The sequence below is a fragment of the Triticum aestivum genome, chromosome 6B, assembly GCF_018294505.1.
Source record: "Triticum aestivum cultivar Chinese Spring chromosome 6B, IWGSC CS RefSeq v2.1, whole genome shotgun sequence".
NCBI classification, from domain to species: domain Eukaryota; kingdom Viridiplantae; phylum Streptophyta; class Magnoliopsida; order Poales; family Poaceae; genus Triticum; species Triticum aestivum.
Window position 1 is genome coordinate 271,100,567 of NC_057810.1, and position 13,386 is coordinate 271,113,952.

Below are 13,386 nucleotides of genomic sequence, written 5' to 3' on the forward strand. Positions count from 1 at the left end.
GCGCCCCAAAATGGTTGCTGACTTTGTACAACTCCGTAGGGCGCGCTACGACAACTTTTCTAACTACGCTTGCTGCTTGCTGGTTTTTCCATCATCCAATCCACAACAAATCGAATGAAACTGCTTCGGATTTCTCTTGATGAAAACCCTTGTTCCGCTCTCGCTTGCCGCTACTAACAGGGTCTCGGTTGATTTTCCTTCCTTTAGCTACTCAGATGTTTTAGTTCGCTAAGTTTGAAAAGTCCAAAGAGCGCAGACTAACCACGGAGATCCATGTATGACAGAAAAATCTTTCCCCATGACCTTTCGCCTCTGAAAGCGTCCTTCCTTCTCAATGTTCGGGCATCCATCCAATGCATGATTTTCGATAGCGTCAAACATGAGCGGACATCCACACAATCTCGATTTGACATAGCAACACTTTCCACCTCTCTTCCTTCCCTTGGATCAGATAGGAAATCCTCACTTTTCCAGAAGCAAGCAACGGATTGAGCAACTAGCGCGAAAGCCGTTGCGCGTTAGCGCATCCATTTTCTTGCTTGATTTTTATACGATTTTTTGAGCAACTAGCGCGAAAGCCGTTGTGCGTTAGCGCATCCGTTTTCTTGCTTGATTTTATACGATTTTATGAAGTGATCTGTCCAACTAAGTAGAAAAGGACACTAGAGTGTGGCTACACGTGGTATAGGGCTGCTCGTCCCGCCTGGTGTTGAGGGAGCTAAAGTGGAACTCTCACATACATGTTCCTTATGTTTTTAGCTCGCTAAATGGTACAGTCCTCGCTGATGGATCCGCAAGTACTCCACGGTCAGCGGCTATCAGCTAACGTTATGGGCCGTTAGTGGTGGTTCATTGCCTATAGTGTTGTAATCCGTAATCCAAGTTTTGTGATAACCGTCTTGTTTACTTTCAGTGTTGTTTATTGTTCACAACTGGATTGAGCTCAGTTGAGAGTGTCATGCTCTGTCAATATCTGTTGCAGGAGTTGTCATTCTCTGTTACTAGAGTTGTCAATCTCAGATGCAGGAGTTGTCAGTTGCAGCCATTCTCGCTGTGTCAAGCTTGTGACTTGCGTTGTATCAGGTTGGTAACAGCTTGTATCTCGATAGGACTGAATGTAGCCAGGAGTTGTCTTAGGTTAGTCTAATGTGCCAAAACGTTAGTCAAACCACCTAGGTTGTGTTTGTTCTGGAGAGTTCAGCTAGTCCGAGTGATCTGGGTTATCCTACGTTTTATCCCTGTTTCGATCTTTTTTTCGACTATAGGGGTTTTGTAGCAGCCCAGCAGCATCCGTGTGACAGAGAGTCATATTAAGGATATAATAATGCTTTCCCCCCCTTGCAGAAAAAGTAGGAAAATGGACTGAAATTGTTGGATAAGTGGATTTGCAGTATCTCAACAATCAGAACAGCGAATATTCCATCATCCAAACTAAGCTTCCTCAGATCCTAACCCATTGGTCATTATCGAGCCTCGTGACTCCGGCTGTGTTGATATCTTCGTATTACCTGTTATCATTCTATCTATCTGGTTATTGCTTTATGTGTTGGTTGGTATTTCACTATTTAAGTAGTATAGTTACTGATTCTATTGACTGAAGGATTGCTATTGCTGACATCTTCTGTGATGGAAGCCGAGGGAAAGGCCACCAAGAGATTCGGGTGGGTCGGCCTTCTATATTACCTAGTCGCCCGTTACGATATTCCTTTACGAGAATAGCCTACTTTCGCTTCTAAAGTGCCTTTTTTTCAACAACTCAATAGAACTTTTTTCTTTTTTCATATTATGTTATTTGCACTTTGGATTTTCCTCTCTCGCTCCTGGACTCTTGTTTAGCTTGTTAGAGGGAATGATCCGCCCGGGGATCCGGGTTTTTTCCTTCCTACGATGAAGGTGCCTTAAACCAAATGAATATCTCAAGCACTCGAGTAAGCTGTGGACGCACATTGAGGACGAAGGGAACGCGCTTCTGTCCTTCTGTCATTGGACTGATCATTTCTTTTGGCTTTCTAGGCCATAGATTAGTGAACTTTCTCTTCTAATGAAATAGATCTTTCAAGTTTTCGTATGAGTCTACTAGTCATAGGTTTCTATTTTGTTAGTTCTACCGGAGATAGGTATGGAAGCCACTATGAGTATATATCCAGGTATGCTTCTAACTTCACCTCACGCCATAAACGGAATCCCTATCATGAGTGCAACTGTATTTACAAGTTCAGTAGCCTGAGTGAGCTTTCTCCTCAATATGGATGTGGTGATTGTTCATAAACTCCTTGAAAATCAGACAAACTTATTATCAGTGCTCCAAGCTCCATGTGTTCTAGGGCTAAGACTATGTTGGTGTAGGCTACCCTTATCCTTCCTCTGACATTCGCCGATCGATTTCTAAATGAGTGGAATTTCGATTCTCTAACTGCTCAAATAGCAATGTTTCCTGTTCTGCATTGACCCTAGGATTGGCGTCTTGGCTCAAAGAATATGGGATTCTCTTTCCGGTGGAAAATGGCATCTGAAAATGAGACTGAGACCTACATTTTGAATTGTCAAAGGCTATGAGATCCACTTTCTTTTGGAAAGGAGAAGGGAGAAGCAGCATTTCAACTGTGTGAGGATGGACTCTAGACGCACTCGTTCTGATTCTGTGATTGCAATTTCTCAAAATGGATCATAAAGTTCATCCTGTTTACTAACTCACTCTCGAAGTAGATGTACCGGACCAGGTAACCAGAAGATAAGGCCACTCGGCAATACTGGACTAGTTTAACACGGCTATCTAGTGGAACACTATATATATATGACTTGTAGAGCTTGAAAAAGCTTGTTTTGGTCTTTTTTCTCTTTTCTGGGCACTGAACTTCATAGACAGATGATAACCCACAAGTATAGGGGATCACAACAGTTTTCGAGGGTAGAGTATTCAACCCAAATTTATTGATTTGACACAAGGGGAGCCAAAGTATATTCTCAAGTATTAGCAGCTGAGTTGTCATTTCAACCACACCTGGAAACTTAGTATCTGCAGCAAAGTGTTTAGTAGCAAAGTAATATGATGGTGGTGGCAATGGTAACAAAAGTAAAGACAGTAAAAGTAATGTTTTTGGTATTTTTTTAGTGATTGTAACAGTAGCAACGGAAAAGTAAATAAGCGAGAACCAGTATATGGAAAACTCGTAGGCACCGGATTAGCGATGGATAATTATGGCGGATGCAGTTCGTCATGTAACAGTCATAACATAGGGTGACACAGAACTAGCTCCAGTTCATCAATGTAATGTAGGCATGTATTCCGTATATAGTCATACGTGCTTATGGAAAAGAACTTGCATGACATTACCCTCCCGTGGTAGCGGGGTCCTATTGGAAACTAAGGGATATTAAGGCCTCCTTTTAATAGAGAACCGGAACAAAGCATTAGCACATAGTGAATACATGAACTCCTCAAACTCTGGTCATCACCGGGAGTGGTCCCGATTATTGTCACTTCGGGGTTGCCTGATCATAAAACATAGTAGGTGACTATAGACTTGCAAGATAGGATCAAGAACACACATATATTCACGAAAACATAATAGGTTCAGATCTGAAATCATGGCACTCGGTCCCTAGTGACAAGCATTAAGCATAGCAAAGTCATAGCAACATCAATCTTAGAACATAATGGATACTAGGGATCAAACCCTAACAAAACTAACTCGATTACATGATAAATCTCATCCAACCCATCACCGTCCAGCAAGCCTACGATGCAATTACTCACGCACGGCGGTGAGCATCATGAAATTGGTGATGGAGGATGGTTGATGATGACGACAACGATGAATCCCCCTCTCCGGAGCCCCGAATGGACTCCAGATCAGCCCTCCCGAGAGAGATTAGGGCTTGGTGGCGGCTCCGTATTGTAAAACGCGATGATTTCTTCTCTCTGATTTTTTTCTCCCTGAAAGCCAATATATGGAGTTGGAGTTGGCGGCGGAGGGCCACCAGGGGGCCCACGAGGTAGGGGGTGTGCCCCCCACCCTCGTGGACAGGGTGTGGGCCCCCTGGTCTTCATCTTTTGAGAGGATTTTTTATTGTTTTTTCAGGTCATTCCGAGAACTTTTACTTTCTGCGCATAAAACAACACCATGTCAGTTCTACTGAAAACAGCGTCGGTCCGGGTTAGTTCAATTCAAATCATACAAGTTAGAGTCCAAAACAAGGGCAAAAGTGTTTGGAAAAGTAGATATGACGTAGACGTATCAACAGCCCCAAGTTAAACCCTTGCTTGTCCTCAAGCAATTCAGTTGACAAACTGAAAGAGAAAAAGAAAAACTTTTACAAACTCTATTTGCTCTTGTTGTTGTAAACATGAAAAGCCAGCATTCAAGTTTCAGCAATTATTACGAACTAACCATACTCACAATAACACTTAGGTCTCACAATTACTCATATCAATAGCATAATCAGCTAGCGGGCCATAATAATAAAACTCGGATGACAACACTTTCTAAAAATAATCATAATATGATATAACAAAATGGTATCTCGCTAGCCCTTTTTGAGACCGCAAAACAAAAATGCAGAGAACCTTTAAAGATCAAGGACTGACTAAACATTGTAATTCATGGTAAAAGAGATCCAGTCAAGTCATACCCAATATAAACCAATAATAATGAATGCCTACGACAGTGTGCTCTCCAGCGGGTGCTTTTAATAAGAAGGGTGATGACTCAACATAAAAGTAAATAGATAGGCCCTTCGCAGAGGGAAGCAGGGATTTGTAGAGGTGCCAGAGCTCGGTTTTGAAACAGAGATAAATTATATTTTGAGCGGCATACTTTGTAGAGGGAAGCAGGGATTTGTCAACATAACAACTAAAAGAAAACGATATATTCCATGCTAAACAGATTATAGGCGGTTCCCAAACAGAATGGTAAAGTTTATACTCCCTTCCTCCACAAGCATCAATCCATGGCTTGCTCGAAACAACGATTGCGTCCAACATTCAACGGGTCCCATGGGGAGTTTTGTTTGCAGTTATTTCGATTCAGTTTGCATAGAGCATGGGACTGGGCATCCCGGATACCAGCCATTTTCTCGTGAATGAGGAGCGGAGTCCACTCCTCTTGAGAATAACCCGCCTAACATGGAAGATAAGGGCAGCTCTAGTTGACATATGAGCTATTCGAGCATGCAAAACAGAATGTTTATTTGAAGGTTTAGAGTTTGGCACATACAAATTTACTTGGAATGGCAGGTAAATAGTGCATATAGGTAGGTATAGTGGACTCATATGGAATAACTTTGGGGTTTAAGGAGGTTGAATGCACAAGCATTATTACCGCTTAGTACAAGTGAAGGCTAGCAAAAGACTGGGAAGCGACCAACTAAGAGAGCGACAACAGTCATAAACATGCATTAAAACTAATTTACACCAAATACAAGCATGAGTAGGATATAATCCACCATGAACATAAATATCATGAAGGCTATGTTGGTTTGATTCAACTACATGCGTGAACATGTGCCAAGTCGAGTCACTCAATTCATTTAAAGGAGGATACCATCCCATCATACCACATCATAATCATTCTAATAGCATGTTGGCACGCAAGGTAAACCATTATAACTCATAGCTAATCAAGCATGGCACAAGCAACTATAATCTCTAAATGTCATTACAAATATGTTTACTTCATAATAGCTGACTCAGGAACGATGAATCATCATATTTACAAAAACAAGAGAGGTCGAGTTCATACCAGCTTTTCTTATCCCAATAAGTCCATCATATATTATCATTATTGCCTTTCACTTGCACGACCGAACGGTGTGTATAATAATAAGAGTGCACGTGCATTGGACTAAGCTGGAATCTGCAAGCATTCAACTCAAGAGAGAAGACAAGTAATATGGGCTCGAAGTTAAATAAACAATCATGCATATAAGAGGCACTAAGCATTTTCAATATAGTCTTCTCGACCCCCAAAAGAAAGGAAAAGAAATAAAACTATTTACACGGGAAAGATCCCACCAAGTAAAAGAAGAACGGGAAATATTTTTGGGTTTTCTTTTTAATTCTAATACAAGCATGGAAAGTAAACTAACTAATTTTTTTGGGTTTTCTCATGGTTTATCAAACACACAAGAAGAAAGCAGGAAAAAGAAAGTAAACTAGCATGGATATACAGTGAAAAAGTATGAGCACCGACATCTAGCAATGAGTGTGTGTGTGAACATAAATGTAATGCCGGTGGGAAATACGTACTCCCCCAAGCTTAGGCGTTTGGCCTAAGTTGGTCTATTGCCAGGGATAGCCTGGCGGATACCCGTAAGTGAAGCTGGGGTCATACTGCGATGAAGAAGACTCTGGCTGCCACTGGCTGGCAGCCTCCTCTGGATCCCAAGAATAAATAGATAGTCGTGGAGGCTCATCTTGTGGCTCCGGCTCCGGGGCTGGTGCAGGGTTCCGATAGGCTTGAACAGCCGACCACGGAACAATGTGAGGTTCTGCAAACAAGTTAAGCAAAGAAGGAGCGGGCAAAGTAATAGTCTCAGGGTGATGTTTATCAAAGTATACTTTATATTTGAGCTCCCCATCGCGACTCTTAACAAGAAAATCATGCGCTATCATACTCTTATAATCTAAATAAACACGGGGCAACGCTATTTCTTCTTTCTCCTCATGCCTAATAGGTATTTCAAAATGTTCAGCTAGGCGTGAAGCATAAATGCCTCCAAAAATGGGGCCCTTAGTGCGGTTCAGACTTAACCATCTAGCAACAATTCCACCCATACTAACAGACTTATTGCGGTATAAACCATGGAGCAAAATAATAATATCAGGAATACTAAGGTTCCCACAGTTCCCACGTCCAATCAAGCAACGACTAGCAAATAAGTAAAAGTAGCATAAAACAGGAAAATGTATGCTAGTGATCCTTGCATCAGAAACCTTCCTGGTTTCTCCCACAGTGATAGTTTTAATAAAAGCTTCTACTTCATTACGGTGGGGTTCATCTAAGTTACCCTCAAAGGGTATTCTGCAAACCTCGCAGAATTCAGCTAATGTCATCTCTTTAACAACGTCATATAAATGGAACTCTACTGTCGGAGGTGATTTCTTAGGGAAAAAGTAGAAGTTTTGCACAAAAGTATTTGTGGGTAAGAGATACTGATGACGTTGGTCGTGGAGGAAGTTGGTGAGTCCAGCATTTTCAATCAATAAATAGAAATCCTCATAAATCCCGGCTCTCCTCAAGAAGTCATCAGAAGGCCATTCACATGGCCGGACCTCAGTGGTGTGAGGCAAATTAAATTTGGGCTTCTCCTCTTCTTCCTTTTGTTTTTCCTTAGAGCTTCGGCTCGACGAGCCCCTCAATTTTTTTTTCATTATTTCTGAAACAATCTGAAATTTTTAGTAACTTCTAATAAAAGTGAACCAACTTCAATAAAATTGATAGCAACAACTCCCACAAGTGCCTAGAGCCTATATCAAGCATTAGAACTACTTGGAACCATATAAATTTGGCATGCAAGCTCAAGAACAAGGTCACCTAAGCAGCACAAATTTGCAATGAAGAAAGCACTAGAACAAAAACTAATTGGACCAATGGAGGAGACACATACCAAGGAACAATCTCCCCAAGCAGTTTTGCGAGAGGTGCTTTGAGCAAGGAGATCGAAAATCACAGCAACGGGGGCTGGAACTCGTGCTTGAGTTGGTTTTTCGTGTTTGTGTGAGGCAGAGGAAGAAGATGGGTGCAGAAATAAGTAGAGGAGGGCCACCGTGGGCCCACGAGGCAGGGGGGCGCGCCCAGGGGGGTAGGGCGCGCCCTCCACCCTCGTGACCAGGTGGCAGCTCCCCCCGTGGTAATTTTTGCACAGTAAATCCTCAAATATTCCCGAAAAAATCATATTTAATTGGCATGGCATTCTGAGGACTTTTATTTTCGGGATATTTTTATATTGCACGGATAAGTCGGGAGACAGACAGAAAAATACTATTTTACTTTATTTCTACTAAATAACACAAAATATAAAGAGGGTACAGAAGGTTGTGCTTCTAGTTTCATCCATCTCGTGATCATCAAAATGAACCCACTAACAAGGTTGATCAAGTCTTGTTAACAAACTCATTCCAAATAATCACGGAACCGGAGAAATTTCGGATAACACTAAGTTACCTCAACGGGGATATGTAAATCCCCATCAATAAGAATATCATACTTTTTCTTGACAGTAGGGAGAGGAAATTCAAAACCTCCAAATATAATCGATGGAATTTTTCCAATAGAGTTGATACTATAAACTTGAGGTTGTTTTCTCAGAAAATGCACCGTGTGCTCATTGCCATTAACATGAAAAGTGACATTGCCTTTGGTGCAATCAATAATAGCCCCTGCAGTATTAAGGAAAGGTCTTCCAAGAATAATAGACATACTATCATCCTCGGGAATATCAAGAATAACAAAGTCCGTTAAAATAGTAACGTTTGCAACCACTACAGACACATCCTCACAAATACCGACAGGTATAAAAGTTGATTTATCAGTGTGACGCCCCCAATTCAATCGTACACTAATCATGCACGCAAACGTGTACAATCAAGATCAGGGACTCACGGGAAGATATCACAACACAACTCTAAAAACATAAATAAGTCATACAAGCATCATAATACAAGCCAGGGGCCTCGAGGGCTCGAATACAATTGCTTGATCATAGACGAGTCAGCGGAAGCAACAATATCTGAGTACAGACATAAGTTAAACAAGTTTGCCTTAAGAAGGCTAGCACAAACTGGGATACAGATCGAAAGAGGCGCAGGCCTCCTGCCTGGGATCCTCCTAACTACTCCTGGTCGTCGTTAGCGGGCTGCACGTAGTAGTAGGCACCTCCAATGTACTAGGGGTCACCGTCGACAGTGGCGTCTGGCTCCTGGGCTCCAGCATCTGGTTGCGACAACCAGAAAGAAAGGAAAGGGGAAAAAGAGGGAGAAAAGAAACCGTGAGTACTCATCCAAAGTACTCGCAAGCAAGGAGCTACACTACATATGCATGGGTATATGTGTAAATGGCCATATCGGTGGACTGAACTGCAGAATGCCAGAATAAGAGGGGGATAGCTAATCCTGTCGAAGACTACGCTTCTGGCAGCCTCCGTCTTGCAGCATGTAGAAGAGAGTAGATTGAAGTCCTCCAAGTAGCATCTCCAAGTAGCATCTCCAAGTAGCATCTCCAAGTAGCATCTCCAAGTAGCATCTCCAAGTAGCATCTCCAAGTAGCATCGCATAGCATAATCCTACCCGGTGATCCTCCCCTCGTCGCCCTGTGGAAAAGCGATCACCGGGTTGTCTGTGGAACTTGGAAGGGTGTGTTTTATTAAGTATCCGGTTCTAGTTGTCATAAGGCAAAGGTACAACTCCAAGTCGTCCTGTTACCGAAGATCACGGCTATTCGAATAGATTAACTTCCCTGCAGGGGTGTACCAACTTACCCAGCACGCTTGATCCCATTTGGCCGGACACACTTTCCTGGGTCATGCCCGGCCGCGGAAGATCAACACGTCGCAGCCCCACCTAGGCACAACAGAGAGGCCAGCACGCCGGTCTAAACCTAAGCGTGCAGGGGTCTGGGCCCATCTCCCTGAGCACACCTGCACGTTGCGAGGGCGGCCGGAAGCAGACCTAGCCTAGCAGGCGTTCCAGTCCAATCCGGCGCGCGCCGCTCCGTCGCTGACGTCTGAAGTACTTCGGCTGATACCACGATGTCGGGATACCCATAACTACTCCCGCGTAGATGGTTAGTGCGTATAGGCTCGTAGCCAACTCAGATCAAATACCAAGATCTCGTTAAGCGTGTTAAGTATCCGCGAACGCCGAACAGGGCCAGGCCCACCTTTCTCCTAGGCGGTCTCAACCTGCCCTGTCGCTCCGCCTCAAAGATCCACTCGCGGGTGCTCCACCAGCCGACCCGACTTTAGTCTCCACATGTATCATGTATAAAGTATAGTATATACCCGTGATCACCTCCCGAGTGATCACGGCCCGATAGTATAGCACGGCAGACGGACAAGAATGGAGGGCCACAGATGGAATACTAGCATCCTATACTAAGCATATAGGATTGCAGGTAAAGGTAACAACAGTAGTAACAAGGACAGGCTATGCATCAGGATAGGTATAACAGAAAGCAGTAACATGCTACACTACTCTAATGCAAGCAGTATAGAGAAGAGTAGGCGATATCTGGTGATCAAGGGGGGGGGCTTGCCTGGTTGCTCGGGCAAGAAGGAGGGGTCGTCAACTCCGTAGTCGAACTGGGAAGCAGCAGCGTCGGTCTCGTAGTATACCGGAGAGAAGAGGGGGAAGAAACAATGAATACAATGTAAACAAATGCATATCGATGCATGACATGACGAGTAACGATGCTAGGTGTGCCCAATCGCGGTAGTAGGTGATACCGACGAAGGGGGAAAACATCCGGGAAAGTATTCCAAGTGTTTCGCGTTTTCGGACAAATGAACCGGAGGGGGAAAGTTGCGTGTTTGGTATGTTAGAGGTGTGTGGTGGACGAACGGGCTGCGTATCCAGGTTCGTCTCGTCGTTCTGAGCAACTTTCATGTAGAAAGTATTTTCATCCGAGTTACGGATTAAAAGATATGATTTTCTAAAGATTTAACTCATTTTCAGGAATTTAATTAATTATTTAAATCCAGCATTATCCAGAATAGTAAATGATGACGTCAGCATGACATCAGAGTGATGTTAGCATGTCAACTGGTCGGTTGACCAGTCAAACCAGACGGATTGGTCCAGTGGGACCCACATGTCATTGACAGGGTACTAACAGAATTTTTAGAACTAACTAAATAGGCTAAATAGTGGGTGGGTCCCGGTAGTCAGTGAGAGATCAGGTTTTAATTAATTTATTTAATTAATTAGCCAATTATCTATTTATTTTATTTGTTTATGGCATGGGCCCGCATGCCAGTGGCACTAGCTGCCACATCAGCGCAGTTGACTTCGGTCAACGTGGCCAGTTGGGGCCCCAGGCCCACAGGAAGTGACCCAGGGGCGGCGGCGCACGGGAGGCTGCGGGATTTGGCTACAGGCCACGAAAATTTACATGGGGGGTTGCGTTCGAACGGGGAGTCGATGCTGCGTCTACTAGGACCGGTGGCGTCGCCGGAGTTCGTCGAAGTTAACGGCGGCGACCACCGAGGCGGATGCCGGAGCTTGGGCGTGGGCGGCTACGGCCAGGAGAGGCACAACCGGGGACAGGGATAGGTGCGTTGGGCCCCTGGAGACGTGCTGAAAACGACGACGCGGTCGGACGCGAGCCATGCTTGCGGTGGCCGCGACGGAGAGCTCGACCGCTGCGGCGGGAGGGTGAGCGCGACGGGGGAGCGTGCTACGGGATGCGGTGAGCTAGGAGGGGAGGAGGAGGAGGTTCAGGGGCTCACGGCCGTTGCAGAGAGGGCCCGAGGAAGACTCGATGTGCTCGGGGCGGCGCGGATTCCGGCAATGGCGACGACGGAGCAGAGGAGGGAGACGAGGTCGCCGCAGTCGCTGCAGGAGCTCCGAGTTCCAGCCCGAGGTGGTGGGAGGCGTAGGGGACGACGGCGGGGCTGTTGAGCACGTCGACGAGGTGAGGGAGGGTCGGTGGCCGCGTCGACGGCGAGCAGCGACGACGAGCTCAAGCGACTGAGGTCGGGATCGAGCGTGAGGAGAGGGGAGAGGTGAGGTGGATCTGATGGGAGGGGGAGATCTGGCAGGGGCGAGTGGGGAGGCGAACCCGAGGAGGCGCGGGTGTGGCATCCTTATCCATCCGCCGTCGACGGCGAAGAGGTTCGACGGGGGCGCGCCCCTGTTTAGGCGCGGTCAGTGGAACAGCGCACGGGGGGGGGGGGGGGGGGAGTGGGCTTGCGACGGTAGTCAGTCGGCTGGGCTGGCTGCCAGCTGGGCCGGTTGGCCCAGTGGGGGGTCCTTTCCCCTTTTTTTTGTTAGTTTTGTTTTGTTTTACTTTTCTTATTTTCTTCTGTTTTGGCTAATTGTTTGGGCACCAAATGAGTGTTGTGAAATATGAGAGCTGGCCCACAATTCACAGCACTATAAATCCTACTACCAAAAACTAGTTTGGGCTAATTATCATTTCGCATTTAATTTGTATTAATAAAAAGGTTATTAAATAATGTTTCCAGCCACTGTTTGAGGTTGTTTAAGTCACTTATTAAATTTCAATAACATTGTTTACAATTTTATCATAGTCTCTGATTTATCTACTATTTATTAAACATTTTAGTTTTAATATTTGAAAACTTTTATTGTTTGCTTGATTTTGAATTATAATCAGTTTCGAACTAACGCGAGATTAGAAACAATAACCGTGGTGACGTGGCATCATTAACGTGGGATTACTGTAGCTTAATTATCCGGGCGTCACAATTCTCCTCCACTACAAGAAATCTCGTCCCGAGATTTAAGAGGGGAGTAAGGGGGGAAGCTCTGGTTACGATATTCTAATGGATCTTCTCGAAGAAGTTAATCACTTTCGTTGATGTCTTCAATTCTTTATTCCAATGCATCATGATGAAATTGTCTTCCTTCGGGAACTCCATCGTACTTACGAAAGGATAATGGGGTATTACGAAAGAACGGACCGCTACAATGTTTGCTTATCTAGCAGATAACGTCAAGAAAGGTGGCGGAAAGTAACTCTCGAATTGAAACTTTAGACATTATTGAGAACAAAGTGAGGAGGTATCCTGAGAAGTTTCGAGCAGATAGACAATCGTTCGTTGCCTGAAACAGAGTGTGAAAGGGGTTCAGAGCAATGGGAATAAGTATTGCGCCTGATACCATAATATATCACTAGGCAGGTGGCCCGTGAATTACATACAAAGTCAAGCGCGAGGAATAACTTTGACAATAGGTTGTACAGGAGAGTCAGGTTTTGATCCTGTGGAACTGTGGGTTATGGGCCCACCATGTGGGTTAAAGTAAGAAGGCCGTTGACATCTTGCACGATCATGTAAGTAAGGCATGTCAGAGGATAGCCCGTCAATTATGTCGGCAACAACATCGGTACCAAGGGCGAGGGACGAAGAGAACCATTCTCCTGCTCGTTGAACGAGGCGGACCATTAGGCAAGTTCTCGTCCATCGATGGTTACCGGAATGTCATCAACAATAATAACAGGGTCTTACCGACACGATTGTACACCTAGGTGTGTACAAAAGCAGAAGAATATTACTGCTTAGATCATATAGATCACCAGAAAGGTTAAACAAAACAATGGAAAGAAAAAGGTGATCATCAGATTAAATGGAACAATGGAAAGAAAAATGTGTTTAAACACATTATTCAGGGGTATATCCTTCCCAAGGACAAACAGAGCATGATAT

At 44.5% G+C, this 13,386-nt stretch overlaps 1 pseudogene; it reads left to right on the plus strand.

Moving 5' to 3' along the window:
• Positions 1 to 11,506: 11,506 nt before the first annotated feature.
• LOC123139164 (ATP synthase subunit a-like) overlaps positions 11,507 to 13,386 on the plus strand; it is a 41,158-nt pseudogene continuing 39,278 nt past the window's right edge.